The 17,141-nt window shown below is 44.3% G+C and overlaps 1 protein-coding gene and 1 non-coding gene across 2 annotated transcripts in view; one reads left to right on the top strand and one right to left on the bottom strand.

The window, feature by feature from the left end:
* Nucleotides 1–10,911, bottom strand: part of acaa2 (acetyl-CoA acyltransferase 2) — a 62,985-nt gene extending 52,074 nt beyond the window's left edge. The window contains exon 1 of the mRNA XM_038790506.1: nt 10,771–10,911. The gene's annotated coding sequence lies outside the window, so the exon portion shown is untranslated. The remainder of the gene's footprint in view (nt 1–10,770) is intronic.
* A 731-nt stretch (nt 10,912–11,642) lies between these two features.
* Nucleotides 11,643–11,729, top strand: LOC119963956. The gene has a single exon (XR_005460213.1).
* Nucleotides 11,730–17,141: the final 5,412 nt, after the last annotated feature.

A 17,141-nucleotide genomic window follows, 5' to 3' on the forward strand; every position in this document is an offset into this window, starting at 1 on the left:
AGCGGCGATTCTTCCGAGCGGGGGGGGGGGGGGGGGGGGGGGGGGGAGAAGAATCGCGGGGGGCGCCATGAGGGCGTGAAATTTGTCGGGGGGCCCTCCTGCGATTCTCCCACCCGGCGTGGGGAAGTGGAGAATCACACCCCTCATCCTTGGAACCATTCTGCACCTGGAGTATTGAGCACAGTTTTGGCCTCCTTATTTGAGGAGAGATGTAGCACGGTAGCATTGTGGTTAGCACAATTGTTTCACAGCTCCAGGGTCCCAGGTTCGATTCCCGGCTTGGGTCACTGTCTGTGCGGAGTCTGCACATTCTCCCCTGTGTGTGCGTGGGTTTCCACCTGGTGCTCCGGCTTCCTCCCACAGTCCAAAGATGTGCAGGTTAGGTGGATTTGCCATGCTAAATTGCCCTTAGTGTCCAAAATTGCCCTTAGTGTTGTGTGGGGTTACTGTGTTATGGGGATAGGGTGGAGGTGTGGGCTTCGGTAGGGTGCTCTTTCCAAGAGCCGGTGTAGACTCGATGGGCTGAATGGCCTCCTCCTGCACTGTTAATTCTATGAATGTAATTACTTCTCTCAAAGAGTCGTGAATCTGTGGAATTCACTAGCCCAGTGTGCAGTGGATGCCCGGACATTGAGTAAATTTGGGGAAATAGACAGATTTTTAATCAGTAATGGGTTGAAGGGTGATGGAGAATGGGCAGGAAAGTGGAGTCGAGGCCAAGAGATCAGCCATGATCGTATTGAATGGCAAAGTGGGCTCAAGTGGCTGAATTGCCTACTCCTGCTCCTAGTTCTTATTCTCATGAATCTTTTGTGCACTCTGCCTGATGCTTTCACATCTTTCCTAAAGTATGGGACCCAGACTGGATGCAGCATTCTATCTGAGACCAAACCAGTGTGTTATACAAGTCGAACACAACCTTGCTCTTGTACTCTATGCCCTTATTAATAAAGCATAAATCAGCATTTCAGTAAAGTATGATTCTGAACATACAGTCAACATAGCAACTATCAGCCGAGTTTGGTTTGCAATGGAATGCAGAAATGGGGCACACCTTGGAGGAACTGATCCATATCTAACTGACAGTATCATGTCCTAATAAATGTCTCACAATGGGTCATTTTGGAGCAGCATGTAGGCAGCATGAGCCAATGATTCATCTGTAAGAAAGCACCTTCGTTAATGCAGTAGTTCCTTAAAACTGCAGTGGGGAGTTAATTTGGATTGAAGTGTAGATTCCTGATTTGAGATTAAAATCCAGTTCGACCAATTGTCAGTTTACTAGCGTCAATTTCACAACTCTCTCAATTGCCTGCTGCCCTACATTAGCTTCTGGTGTGGCAAAAGCTCAATTTTAAAATTCTCATCTTTGTTTCCAAACCCCGCCCTCAATAGCCGTGCTGCCATCCCTGCAAACAGCTCCAGATCTCTCCTTGTGACAATAAGCAATTATTATTATATTATTATCCTTCAATTCTGGCCTCACACATGCCCAGGTTTCTTCACTGCTCTACTATCTCGGCTTGAACTCTGACATTCCCTTCCTAAACCTCTCTCTCCTCCTGTGGTTGTTCCTTAAAACCGACTACTTTGACTATGTTTTTGGTCACCTTTCCTGATATCTCCTTATGTGGCTTGATGTCAAATTTTAATATCACACATGAAGTGCCATGGGAAATTTTACTATGTTATATAAATACATGTTGTACGTAATATTGACCTGCGATTCAGTTTGCAATGAGTGTAATAGAAAAAATATTTCATGTGAAAATAGATATGGTCTATATGCATCAGTTCATCCAAGGTGTGCTCCATTTCTCCATTCCACTGCAAACCAAACTCGGCTGACAGTTGCTATATTAACATGGGGTATGTTAATATCCTGCAACAGGTGGTACACATACAGACAGCTGCCCGGCGATGAATTGGCACACTATAATTTTTTCAGTAGAATGGTCCTGTCGACTTAAAATTAAGCAATTTGACGCTGAGTCTCACATGATGCTTTGTTGACACTTACCATTTCAATTCTTGTTTTTAAAACATTGTACATATTCACAAAACATTAAACATATTCAATTCACTGCTCCACGTCTCAGCTGCTAAAATAAACCATTCTGTTACTTATTCTTTCGCCCTGATTGCTCAGGCAGGTCAAACCGATGGTGTACATACAGCCTCAAGTGTCCCGTATGACCTGGAGCAGAAACCACAAGGCTCTTTATTTCCATATTTGCAACATTCCCTTTAGAATTAGAATTAGAACAGTACAGCACAGAACAGGCCCTTCGGCCCTCGATGTTGTGCCGAGCAATGATCACCCTACTCAAGCCCACCCTATAGCAGTAACCCAACAACCTCCATTAACTTTTTTTTTTAGGACACTAAGGGCAATTTAGCCTGGCCGATCCACCTAACCCGCACATCGTTGGACTGTGGGAGGAAACCGGAGCACCCGGAGGAAACCCACGCACACACGGGGAGGACGTGCAGACTCCGCACAGACAGTGACCCAGCCGGGAATCGAACCTGGGACCCTGGAGCTATGAAGCATTTATGCTAACCACCATGCTACCGTGCTGCCCTTTCTCCCTCTAACTCACAGGAAGATCATTTTTATCGTCTCCAGGCTCAATTTCCTAAACAAATATTCTCATGACTGGCTCGCAGGATGGGAAAATTTGGAGAGGGACCAGAAGTCATTGACTTTTCCCATCCTGCCTGTGCCGATGCCAGCCGCCTGTGGAATGGCAGGAATTCCCGGCTGGAGAATGTTACAATGTGCTGTAGCTAGAACACCTATGTTCTTTTTTACTTTATTAGGAAGTTGTGGAGAATGCAACATAGTCCAAAATAGACTTCAGTCATGCAAAAATCATTTAAATCAACTTGCAAAAATACTCTTCTACACTATCTCTGTCCTGCACTCTTATCATCCTTGTTTGGTGTCGGAGAAAGCTGTGTCCGAAACTGGAGAAAGCAAAAAGAACAATTGATGGCAAGTCCTTCCTATAAATGCGCAAATCGCGGGTCGAAATGTCATTGGCCGTAGTTAGAAGGTGAAGTCTCAAAGTGGGTGTCCGAAAATCGGGAAAATGGTTACATAATAACACGATCTAAAATAAGACTTTATGCTTTACGAGAAGCTAGAAACATGGCCATTCGTGAGTTTACTGCAAGTCCCGGATGGTGTACGCGGTTCATGAAAAGACATGACTTTGTGATAAGAAGAAAAACAAAAATTGCACAGAGACTCCCCAAAGAATTAGAAGAAAAAGTGATAAGTTTTCATAGATTTGTTATCAAACATCGCAAAGCTAACAGATATAATTTATCGTGCATTGGAAACATGGATGAGATACCCGTGAATTTTGATATGCCATCAAACTCAACCGTTAATAAAGTCGGCGAAAAAAGTATCTTTATCAAAACTACAGGGCATGAAAAGACACATTTTACGGTTGTACTAACGTGTATGGCAGATGGGACGAAACTTCTTCCAATGGTCATCTTCAAACGGAAATCAATGCCCAAGGTAAAATTTCCAAGTGGTATAATTGTCCATGTCCATGAAAAAGGTTGGATGAACGATAATGGCTGCATAATTTGGCTGAAGAGAGTTTGGGAATCAAGAGCAGGTGGTTTACTACGCCAAAAAAGTTTACTTGTTTGGGATATGTTTAGGTCACATCGAGTGGATGCCGTTGTGAAAGCTGTTCGCGAAGCGAACACCAATATAGCGATTGTTCCAGCTGGCTTGACTAGCGTCGTTCAGCCACTTGACGTATCCATCAATAAGCCATTTAAAGACAATCTAAGGAAGAAGTGGAATAACTGGATGATGGAAGGAGATAAATCATTTACGAAGGGAGGGAATATGAAGGCTCCGGATTTGGCTCTATTGTGTTTGTGGGTAAAAGAGGCATGGGCTGGGATAGATGGCGATTTGATCGTTAAAACATTTTAAAAATGTGGAATAGCAAATGCTTTGGATGGAAGTGAAGATGATGCTTTATTCGAAGATGCAGGAGAAGAGGATGAAAATATGGAAGACCTGGAAGATGGTCAGTATGACGACTGCCTCGATGAAGAAGAATTCAAAGCTTTATTTGACGATGACGATGACAATGAAAGCGAATTCGAAGGATTTTAGTTTACCTGCATTAGTTTGTTTTAATGATGTTTTTACATTTCAATAAATGTTAAATAACCAATGTTTTCCTGTTTCATATATCATTATGTTCAAAAATAAATACCTGTATAACAGTTTCATTGACTAATGGATGCTATTTGACTTATCTTGGCCAGCACTTCACACCCGCAATTTTTGTATCTCGCGTATCATGTGACCCCCGAAATTTAGGCCAGCATTTTAGACCCGTGATTTTTGTACCTCGCGTATCATGCGACCCCCGAAATTTAGGCTTCAAATTAGGTGCTCAAAAGTCGCATGTTACGCGAGTATATACGGTAAATACAGGCAGCAAACGTAAATATGACAACAGGTGAATGGCGAGGACAAATTATTTTGCTCTGTGCTTATCATTTGTAAAAGGATTACTTAAAAACACCTTTTGATCTATTACACAAGGCCCATTGATGCCCTAATTAGAAAGTTCTTCTAACAACCTTGAAGGAAATAAAAAATTAACAGTGAAGCACTTCAAACTTAATCAAAGATACCTCAAAGCAGATAACGGGAGAAGTGTCCACAGAAATCGGTTTGGAAATCTATTCCATTATTGAGAATGTGGAGATGTGGAAATTGGAAGATAGGAATCATCCCAAAGGGAAACAAGCAGCAACACACATCGAAATTAAACAGATTATTTGGCCATTGCCACATTGCTGTTTGTGGCACCTTGCTGCATGAAAAGTGGCTACAGAGTTTCATACACGACAATGCTTATGCATCAACAAGTACTTTGTTGGTTGTAAAGGCACTCAAAGATGTCTTGATGCTGTGAAAGGCACTATATAAATTCAAGTCTTTCTTTCCAAGTTAAAAATTGGGCAATGAATGGGACTCAAGGGCAGTAAAACCTTCAGTTCCCTGTAAATTAAAGAAAAAATGAAATAAAAGGGGTGACTCGCAGCCTAATCAGCCAGGCAGTCACTTGTAGCTGGGCAGTGCACTGGAAAATAGATATTTTCCAGCATTTTTTTAACGCTTTAATCATGGGACATAGGCACTGATGGCTAGGCTAGCATTTTTATTGCCCATCCTTAAGTGACCTTGAGAAAGTGGAGGTACACCCGCAGTGTTATTAGAGAGAGAGTGCCAGTGTTTTAACCCAACAACAGTGAAGGAACAGCAATATATTTCCAAGTCAGGAGGATGTGTGGCTTGGAGGTGAGCTTGCAGGTGACGGTGTTCCCATGTATCTGCTGCCCTTCTCCTTCTAGGTGGTTGATGTTGTGGGTGTGGAAGGTGCTGTCTGAGCCTTGGTGAGTTCCTGCAGTGCATCTTGTGGATGGTACACACTGCTGGCACTGTGGGTTTGGTGGTCGAAGGAGTGGATATTGAAGGTGGTGGATGGGGTGCCAATCAAGAAATCCGGAGGCACGTTATTCCAAGATGAGTTTGGTCCACTCCAGTGTCAGCACGTAGCCGCTGAAATGGAGAATCCAGACCATTATTTGGAAATGAATTAGATGACTGATTGAGAGTGTTGATTATGTATCAGCGATGGTCAGGCTAACTACGTCACTGAGCTGTGATTAACAAACAAATGATGCTCTGCAAGACAATGTGATCTGATGTGATTGTTTCTGGGTCTAAAATAACCATGGCAAGAAGTTCAACTCTCAGGATCCAATACAAATTTAAAGCATTTCACAGTCTTGTTATATTTTGCTGGTTTAGCACAGTGGGCTAAACAGCTGGCTTGTAATGCAGAACAATGCCAGCAGCACGGCTTCAATTTCCGTAACGGCCTCCCCGAACAGGCGCTGGAATGTGGCGACTTGGGGCGTTTCACAGTAACTTCATTGAAGCCTACTTGTGACAATAAGCGATTATTATTATATCAATGTTTACAAAGAAATAATATTTTTAGAGGTTTGGTTGAGGTCGGGAGCTCCCCGTTTAGATTAAAAATCATTATTTTGTACTGTGTATATAAATGTTCAGGATAGCATAGAATTGTAATGTGCAGCAACAACTCCTATCTCTGGCTTCTGTACTTTCTTTAACATTTATGAGTGACTGACTAACTACTCTCTAGTGCCGGAAAAGCGGCAGTAATGTTTGTAAAATTAGGAGTTGAAGCAAGTGAAGTGATCAAGAGGTCAACACAAGGACTAAGTTAAAGCCTAACAGTGTATTTGGAATCCTACTTATAACACCATATGCTAACTCTTTCCAGGTTGTATTTGATAGTTGATTACACTACAAAAGGAAAACCAACTAAAATTGTACTCTCATTTTTCCCTACTTCACTCCTGATGGTCTCTTCAAACATTGCTCACTAGATAGCTATTGGGGTTTTCAAAATAAATGTCTAGGTCAGCATGTCCACATTGACTCTGACCACTTTTTACAGATGCACCATGGAAAGCATCCTACCTGGTCGCAACACAGCCTGGTACGGCAACTGTTCGACTCAAGACTGTAGGAAACTACAGAGAGTCGTGAACACCGCCCAGTCCATCACACAAACCTTCCTCCCATTCATTGACGCTGTCTACACGTCCCGCTGCCTGAGGGAAAGTGGGCAGCATAATCAAATACCCCTCCCACACAGGTTATTATCTCTTCCAACCTCTTCCATTGGGCAGAAGATACAAAAGTCTGAGAACACACATGCGCTAACAGATTGAAAAACAGTTTCTTCCCCGCTGTTACCAGATTCCTGAATGGCCCTCTTATGGACTGAACTGATCTCTCAACACCAGCTTTATTGGTGTAGCACTATACTCCGTATGCTTCACCCGACATATATGTATTAACATTGTGCAATTATCGTATGTCCTATGCTTTTCATGTATGGAACGATCTGCCTGGACTATACGCAGAACAATACTTTCACTGTACCTCGGTACACATGATAATAAATTTAAATTGCGTAGGCTGTGATTTCTTCTTTTCCTTACCCATGCAACTCCTGAAATGTCCTACCAGTCTATGATGCAATGACTCTCCAGCATTATACTATTAAAAAACTGCAAGCATAGAAAAAGATCTAACCTCAGGAGTTTAGTACTCAATTTGATAGCTACCAGAAGTTGTTGACTGGTTCATTTTTTTGGAACTGGGGAAGATGAGGGAGTAGAATAAACAAACAGTTGAACTTTGGTTTAGCAAAGAAATTACCTCATCAACTTCAGTTAAAAAGTAGACCAAATGTTAACTGCAATATCTTGAGAGGGAATTGCAACAATTTTATTCATACATTCAGCATTTTCAATAATCAGTGATAAACATTATGCTTTTTGATAAGAGGCAAATGACTTAAAATGGTAACCACCAATGTAAAGTGAAGTTCCATGCTATGCTAACATTTGTGCTCAGAAGCTAGATAACAAAATGAAATACTTATAATGGCCACTGTTATCTCAGTTATGTTGTTACATATTGGGAAATACGTTTGTTCCACAATATGTACCATTATCAGCTGGACCTGTCTGGATCAATTACCCACTCAATGCACCTTTGCCAAATGACTATCAACTTTTTTCTGCACAAGTCAACCTTTCCTCTTTCTGATTAACGGCATATATGAAGTCTGATGGCACCCACCTCTACCACACAACCACTTCTATTTACCCCCCCCCCCCCCCCCCACCCCCCCACCCCAGCCATTGTCTACAAATTGTCAGACCTGGTCCGACATTCAGTACTGGACGAGCAGAAATTTCCTTCAACTAAATATTGGATAGACTGAAACCACCATCAAAAACTCCTTTCGCCGCTGACTCGGCGACTGTCTGATACTGAACTAGATCATTCATTGGTACCTGATCCCGCAACCACATGTGCCCCAATTATCATAGAATTTACAGTGCAGAAGGAGGCCATTCGGCCCACAGAGTCTGCACCGGCTCTTGGAAAGAGCACCCTACCCAAGGTCAACATCTCCACCCTATCCCCATAATCCAGTAACCCCACCCAACACTAAGGACAATTCTGGACACTAAGGGCAATTTATCATGGCCAATCCACCTAACCCGCACATCTTTGGACTGTGGGAGGAAACCGGAGCACCTGGAGGAAACCCTCGCACACACGGGGAGGATGTGCAGACTCCGCACAGACAATGACCCAAGCCGGCATCAAACCTGGGACCTTGGAGCTGTGAAGCAATTGCGCTATCCACAATGCTACCGTGCTGCTCTAAAGTTCCATCTTGTAGCATTGCCTGACTCCGCCCTGCTCCATTTCAGCTCACTTGCTGCTGAAACCCACATCTGTGTCTTTGTTACCCCTCGACTTGACCAGACTTTTATCTTCTACACCCTCATATACTTAAGGTCATTCAAGACCCTGCTACCTGTATCCTAAGTCGCACCAAGTCCCATTTATCTATTGCTCCTGACATATTGCCTCCTAAGAACAATACTTCAATTTTTAAATTTTCACCTTTTGTTTCAGGTTCCTTTTGCCCCTCCCTGCCTCTGTAGCCTCTTTCAACCCACCGAGATGTCTGCACTCTTCCATTTCTGGGTTTTGACATCACTGAATGGCAGTTATGCCTTCAACAACAACTCTAATCTAATTCCCTCCCCAAATGTCTCCAGTTTTCTTTTCTCCTTTAAGAATGCTGCTTAAAACCTTTCTCTTTGCCCAAGGTCTTGGTCACCTGCCCTATAGCTCTGTCGTGTTAATCACCCTGGGGTAACACGGACTGCAACTGGATGCAGTTGTACTTGAAAGTAGACTCCAAACTTTGATGTTAGTTCAATACGCTTTATTGAACTTGTTAAGCAGTGCACACAGTTCACTGTGGGTTTGACACTCTACTAATCTAAGCGTGCTTACTATAGCTAACTAGACCAGACTAGCTCTGAGCCACGTGTAGAAATTGATAACTGATATATACACCCTGACTGTCACTACAGTTGTCACCAGCGGAAAGAGGCAGAGTGTTGATGCCTCGTGTGTTTTATAGTGCGAGACCACCTTCTAGTCTTCTGCCTGGTGATTGGTTGTGTTTAGATTAGAACAGTACAGCACAGAACAGGCCCTTCGGCCCTCGATGTTGTGCCGAGCAATGATCAGCCCACCCAAACCCACGTATCCACCCAATACCCGTAACCCAACAACTCCCCCCCCTTAACCTTACTATTAGGACACTACGGGCAATTTAGCATGGCCAATCCACCTAACCCGCACATCTTTGGACTGTGGGAGGAAACCGGAGCACCCGGAGGAAACCCACGTACACACGGGGAGGACGTGCAGACTCCACACAGACAGTGACCCAGCCGGGAATCGAACCTGGGACCCTGGAGCTGTGAAGCATTTATGCTAACCACCATGCTACCGTGCGGCCCCCTGTCTGTCCTGTGTATTGATTGGCTGTACTGGGTGTCTGTCACTGCCTTTCTGTATCTCATTATGAGCATGAGTGCATATCATGACGAGCTCCTTATGTGATTCAGTGTCAAATTCTATTTCACAATGCTTCTGTTTGCACCCTTCCCAAACCAGACATTGATTTTGCAAGACTTCTCCACTCTAAAAGTCCAAAACTAAAGCTGCACTTCTTGCATAGTCTCAATAATTCACCATCCAGCAAGAAAACATCTCAACGTCCAAAACCTCTGATCTTCAGTATGCTCACACTTGGCTTGCTCATTGAAAGGCATCCACAAAATAGAGTACAACTCGCCCACTTACATAGCATTGTAATGTGTTTTCCGATTACAAACTTAACACTTTCTTAACGTTGTTCACCCTGCATATTTAGAACAGAGTTGAGGAGAAACTACTTCTCCCAAAGGATTGTGTATCTGTGGAATTCGCTACCCCAAAGCGGATGGATGCTGGGACAGTGAGTAAATGTAAGGAGAAGTTGGCCAGATTTTTAATTGGTAATGGATTGAAGGGTTATGGAGAACTGGTAGGGCGGTGGAGTTAAGGCCAGGATGAGATCAGCCATGATCGAATGGCGGGGCAGACTCAACTGGCAAATGGCCAAATTCTGCTCCTATATCTTCTGAACTTATTATTTGAGATGTGGAGATGCCGGCGTTGGACTGGGGTGAGCACAGTAAGAAGTCTTACAACACCAGGTTAAAGTCCAACAGGTTTGTTTCAAACACGAGCTTTCGGAGCGCAGCTCCTTCCTCAGGTGAATGGCGAGGATTCACCTGAGGAAGGAGCAGTGCTCCGAAAGCTCGTGTTTGAAACAAACCTGTTGGACTTTAACCTGGTGTTGTAAGACTTCTTACTGTTATTATCTGAGCGCCTTTAACAGTATTACACAAACAGCCCAGCCTTCCTTCAGCGCCGCTCCACCCAGCACGCCTGAAACTTCAAAAAGTTTCAAATGCGTAGTCCAACCACCTCGTAAAAGTTACCCGTTCCCACTGCAGTTCCTTTAAACTTGGCGGAGGCTCGCCATAAAAGCATGGGTGGAAGTTGTAGCAGGTCAAAGTACAAGGAGTGAATTGGATTACTCCCGGGGGGTAACTTATTCATTTTCGAATTACCAACTCATACTGCTGAAAAGTGCCACTTCCCGCTGCCAGCCAAAGGAAAATAGGTTTTCCTTATTTATTTGACTGAGTGAGTACATGAAGATTGATGGTGAGAGACTGACTAACCTCTGAGCAGGGCCATCCTCTTGCTGACTGCCTCCGCCTGTCAAACAGATTTGCACAACCTCTGGACTGTGCTGGGCTGTCCCAGTCAGCCTTCCACCCAGTGGACAACATTCACCTCACTTCACCTCAATTCCCCTCCCTTTTCCAAAAACATTTATTAAACACCTCGTCGCCGCACAAAATAAAATATGAATTGAATAATTCAAACAATTTCCCAGTGAGGGGGGGGAAGGGGGTGGTTGACGAAAGTTCCGAACTGAATTGTAAAATTCATTCCCGCCTCCTTATGATTGACAGGGCGGCCCGTCCAGTACAGCGGGCGGGCTCGCTGACTGACGTTCGGGTGAACCAATGGACGTCGGTGGGTGCCGCCCCCAGTGGGGGTGGGTTGGGCCGGATGGCGGTGCTTCGATTGGGACAGTTGGTCTGCAGTGTGGCGCATGCGCGGCAGCAGTGCCAGGTTGAGGCGTGGGCGGAATGGCGGTTAGTCTGAGAGGAGTTAAGTCCGTCTTTTTATATAAACGGGGAGATGGATTTAAAAGCGAACGGGTTAGTCCCGGTCTCTTTGGTCTGATTGATTGAGTGTGTGTGAAATTCTTCCCCAGGTGAACTTGAATATTTTCCTTATATGATCGGAGCCCTTGTGTTTGAGGAGCCCGAGATGATTCAACCAGAATGGCGATGGGGCTGCATGTATGTGTCTGTCTGTGTGCATAATCTTTAATTTAATCTTGAGTTTGGTAGTCGGTCGGCGGAGGGGATTAATCCAGCTTTACTTTGGGTACCTTTTTTAAAACTATATATTTAGCAGACATGGATCAGGTTAGATTAGGGTTGGTGCTTGATTGAACCTTTTTTTTAATTTTAAGAGCGGGTCCATGATGACTAGCCCACTGCGCAATCTGAGTTCCACAGTGAACCTTCATGATGGAACTGGTGCTGCAAAAAGTCTGAGACCCGCAGATAAACAAACATAATCGGGGCTAAAAGATGAAAGAGAAACTAGGCCCAAATTAGGCCTCTTTGGGATTTTGTTTCATCTGCAGAAAATACTTGACAATCTCAGCAGGTCAGCATCCGTAGGAATTTGCTTTTCTATTTTGTTTCACCTGTCCCTCCTTTTGCCATTTACAAATTCTGTTTAGTGTATTTAAATGTTTGTTTAACCCCTTTCTGAAGGATATTGTGGATCTCGTACGGAGGCCGTTGGGAGATATTCTTCAAGGAAAACGGCAGTGCACAGCCCAAGTATTTTTGAGAAAACCTCTCCAGACTTCTGCACAAATGGAAAAAGGAAAATAACAAAAAGAGGGCCGATATTGGTTGTAATTTTTTACACACTGGGGGCTAGTTGGACTGCAACCCCCTCCCCACCCCCAAATCCTGCATATTTTATTATTCAGATGTTTTTTGTGTCTTCAAAATATTTCCAATTTGTAAGGATATTGGATGAGGGTAGGTGTTTGGTTTTGATACCTTTCTTGGGTCAAATTGCCTGAAATACAAAGAACGGGATCATCAGTAAACTGTGGCAGTCACTGGCATTTGGAATTAAACCTCATTTTAAGTGGTGCCAGATTCATGTTCACCATGTGCTACCTGCCTTTTGGATCCTCAGTCAATTGTTGATCCTTAATGTATGAATATAACGGCATGGTGGCACAGCTGCCTCACAGCTCTAGGGTCCCAGGTTCGATTTCCGGCAAGGGTCACTGCGGAGTTTCCATGTCCTCTCCGTGTCAGCGAGGGTTTCCGCCCACAGTCCAGGTTGGGTGGAGTGGCCATGCTAAATTGCCCTTCGTGACCAAAAAGGTTGGGTTGGGTTACGGGGATAGGATGGAGGTGTGGGCTTGGATAAGGTGCTCTTTTCAGGGGCCAGTGGAGACTTGTTGGGCTGAATGGCCTCCTGCACTGTAAATTCTATGATTCTAAGCAGTGAAAGCAGGTGGTCTGTTTGACTTTAAGTGTCATCACAATTTGATCTCCATGATGGATGTAGCTGTTACAGGGGGGCATAACTATAAGGTTCAGGGTGGGAGATATATGAGGGATGTCCGAGGTAGGTTCTTTACTCAGAGAGTGGTTAGAGTGTGGAATGGACTGCCTGCTGTGATAGTGGAGTCGGACACTTTAGGAACTTTCAAGCGGTTATTAGATAGGCACTTGGAGCACACCAGAATGACATGGGGTGGGATAGCTTGATCTTGGTTTCGGACAATGCTTGGCACAACATCGAGGGCCGAAGGGCCTGTACTGTTCTATTACATGTGCTTTGCCGCAGATGAAGCTTAAGAATCACAGAATTTACAGTGCAGAAGAAGGCCATTTTGGCCCATTGGGTCTGCACCGGCCCTCAGAAAGAGCACCCTACATAAACCCATGCCTCCACCCCATAACCCTGCAACTCCACCTATCTTTTGGGGGGGGGGATACTAAGGACAATTTAGCATGACCAATCCACCTAACCTGCACATCTTTGGACTGTGGGAGGAAACCGGACCACCCGGAGGTAATCCACGCATAAACGGAGAGAACGTGCAGACTCCACATATGCAATGACCCAAGCTGGGAATCAAACCTGGGACTCTAGAGCTGTGAAGCGATAGTGCTAACCACTGTATTACCGTGCTGCCCAATAAGAGAAAGCAGTGTGATTTTTTTTCTACCCCCAGTATAGGGATCCTAAGAGCAATTGTAGTGTTGCTATATGATAACCCTGGGTAATTGATCACTTGATGTAGTTAAACCTGGTCGCTGGCAGATTTCCATAATGTGGCAAGGTAGCACAGTGGTTAGCATTGTTGCTTCACAGCGCCAGGGACCCGGGTTCGATTCCCCTTGGGTCACTGTCTGTGTGGAGTCTGCACGTTCTCCCCATGTCTGTGGGTTTCCTCCGGGTGCTCCAGTTTCCTCCCCTAAGTCCCGACAGATGTGCTTGTCAGGTGGACTGGACATTCTGAATTCTCCCTCAGTGTACCCGAACAGGCGCTGGAGTGTGGCGACTAGAGGAATTTCACAGTAAGTTAATTGCAATGTTAATGTAAGCCTACTTGTGACACAAATAAAGATTATTATTATTAACGTGCTGCACTTTCCAACTGAGATGTCAAAAGATCTCAATAAAGTTCATTTTATAAATGACAAGTGTGTTTCCTTTTCTGCTTGGAATCAAATGTATTTTGCAGCAACTGTCATCGTTGGATGTTTTCCCTGTTTAAATGTCATAAAGTCATAGAGGTGCACAGCAAAGGCCCTTCAGCCCATCGCGCATGCACCTGTCAAAAACAACCACCTAATTATTCTATTCCTATTTTCCAGCACTTGCCCTTGTATGTCTTGGCATCACAAGAGCACATCCAAATACTTTAATGTTATGAGGGTCTCTGCATCCACCACCCTTTCAGGCAGTGAGTTCCAGACTTTAGCCACCTTCTGGGTGAAAACTTTTTCCTCACCCCCTTGAAACCTCCTGCCCCTTACATAGATGCATAGAAAATAAAAGGAGGAGGCCTTTTGGCCCTTCGAGCCTGCTCTGCCATTCATCACGATCATAGCTGATCATCCAACTCAATAGCCTAATCCTGCTTTCTCCCCATAGCCTTTGATCCCATTCTCCCCAAGTGCACTTTCCAGCTGTCTTTTGAATATATTCAAAGTTTTAGCTTCAACTATTTCCTGTGGTAATGAATTCCACAGGCTCACTGCTCTGTGTGAAGAAGTGTCTCCTTATCTCTGGCTGAAATGGTTTACCCTGAATCCTCAGGCTGTGATCCCTGGTTCTGGACACGCGCATCATTGGTAACATCTTCCCTGCATCTACCCTGTCTAGACCTCTTAGAATTTTATAAGTCTCTATGAAATCCCATCTCATTCTTCTGAACTCCAGCGAGAACAATCCCAACCTAGTCAATCTCTCCTCCTATGACAGTCCCGCTATCCCTGGAATCAGTCTGGTAAACCTTCGCTGCACTCCCTCGAGAGCAAGAACATCCTCACAGAAGAAGACCAAAACTGCACACAATACTCCCAAGTGTAGCCTCACCAAGGCACTGTACAATTGCAGCAACACAGCCCTGCTTCTATACTCAAAACCTCTTGCAATGAAGGCCAACATACCATTAGCCTTCTTTACCGCCTGCTGCACCTGTATGCTTACCTTCAGCGAATGGTGTACAAGGACACCCAGGTCCTGCTGCATACTTCCCTCCCAATTTGCAACCATTCAGGCAATTAATCGCCTTCCAGTTTTGGCTTCCAAAATGAATACCTAATACTTATCCAAATTTTACTTACCATAAATCTATGCTCCCTGGTCATTGATCCCTCCACCAAGGGGAAAATAATTTTCCTGTCCTCTATCATGCCTCTCAGAATTTTATACATCTCCGTCATGTCCCCTCTTTACCCTGCCCCCAGTCTCCTCTGCTCCACATCTGTCCAATCTCTCTTCATAACTAAAACTCCAGCCTAGGCAACATTGGATTGGTTTATTGTCACATGTACCGAGGTACAGTGAAAAGTATTGTTCTGCGTGCAGCTCAAACATCGTTCCGCACATGAAACGAATATAGGAGATGTAAGAAGCAGATCTGTGTGAGAGAGCTCAAAGAGTCGACACGCTCCATCTTGCCATGCTTATCCTGGTAAATCTGCACCCATTCCAGTGCAATCACATCCCTCTTATAATATGAATTTCAGATCTGCACATAATATTCCATCTTTGATTTGATTTATTGTCACGTACTGAAGTAGAGTGAAAAGTATTTTTCTGCGGCCGAGGAACGTACACAGTATGTACATAAACGCAAGAATAATCAACAGAGAACATTGACAAATGGTACATCGACAAAACTGATTGGTTACAGTATGGAATAAGGTGCCAAACAAAGCAAATAGAATCAATATTTTATACGGTTCCAGCATAAACCTCCCTGCTCTTAAACTTGCCTAATAAAGGCAAGTATACCATGTGGCTTCTTAACCAATTTATCTACCTGCTCTGCTACCTTAAGGAACTATGTATCTGCACACCAATGGTCCCTCTGATCGGCAGTGCTTCCCAGGGTTCTGCTGTTCCATCATTTATTCTTTCCCTTGTCGGTCCTGCCCAAGTGCGCCTCGCACTTATCCGGATTGAATTCCATTTGCCACTGAGCAGCCAGTGTATACCCTCCTATAAGTTAAGGCTATCCTCATTTTCCCACTTCCCCAATTTTGGTATCATCTGTGAACTGAGCAACCCTCCTACATTCAAGTCTTAATCGTTTATATAACCCACATAGCAAGGGCCCCAACACTGAATCCATGTGGGACCCCACTGGACACAAGCTTCCAGTCAGAACAACACCCCTTGATGATCACCCTGTGCTTCCAGCCAATTGGCCAATTCAGGATCCAATTTACCAATTCCCTTGGATCCCATGGGCTCTTCACTATCAGTCTCCCATGTGGGACCTTATCAAAAGCCTTGCTGAAGTCCAAGTAACTAAATACATTGTCTGTATCTACACACCTGATCATCTATTGGAAAAAAATCTATCAGGTCGATCAGACATGACCTCCCGTTAACAAAACCATCCTCATGTTCTTGATCAACGCGCGCCTCTCCAAATGCAGATCAATTCTGTCTCAGAATTGCTTCTAATAGTTTTCCCACCACTGACGTTAGACTGACTTGTCTAGTTTTCTGGTTTATTCCTGTCTCTCTTCTTGAATAATGGTAGCACATTGGTTATCTTCCAGTCTTCTGGCACCTCTCCAGTGACCAGCGAGGGATTGAAAGTTATTGACAGCCCCCCCTTTCTGCCCCACCCTATTTCTTCTCTTGCCTCACTCAATAATCTGGTATATATTGAATCCGGCTTTGGAGATTTATCTACTTTCAAGACTGCCAGACCAATGCCTGAACGTTATCCATCCAAAATTGACCTTGAGACGGTGATGGTGAGTCGCCGCCCTGAATTACTGCAATCTGATTGGTGTACATACAACCACGGTGCTGTTCGGAAGGAAGTCCTGGGGATTTGATCCAGTGATGGTAAAACAGGACTATAATTCCAAGTCAGAATGGTCTGTGGCTTTGAAGTAGTGGTGTTCCCATGTGCTTGCTGCCCTTGTCCTTCTAGGTGGTAGAGGTTGCAAGTATAAAAGGTGCCATTGAAGGAGCATTGGTGAGTTGCTGCTGTGCATCTTGGAGATGGTACGCTACCAGCGTTGGAGGGAGTGAATATTGAAGGTGGTGGATAGGGCTGCAGATCAAACATTGCTTTGTCTTGGATGGTGTGGAGCTTGTGTTGTTGCAGCTGCCCTCATTAGACTAGTATAGAGTATTTCACCATACTCCTGACTTATGTCTTTGAGGAGTTAGGAAA

The sequence above is a fragment of the Scyliorhinus canicula genome, chromosome 3 (genome assembly GCF_902713615.1).
Source record: "Scyliorhinus canicula chromosome 3, sScyCan1.1, whole genome shotgun sequence".
In the NCBI taxonomy this organism is placed as follows: Eukaryota; Metazoa; Chordata; class Chondrichthyes; order Carcharhiniformes; family Scyliorhinidae; genus Scyliorhinus; species Scyliorhinus canicula.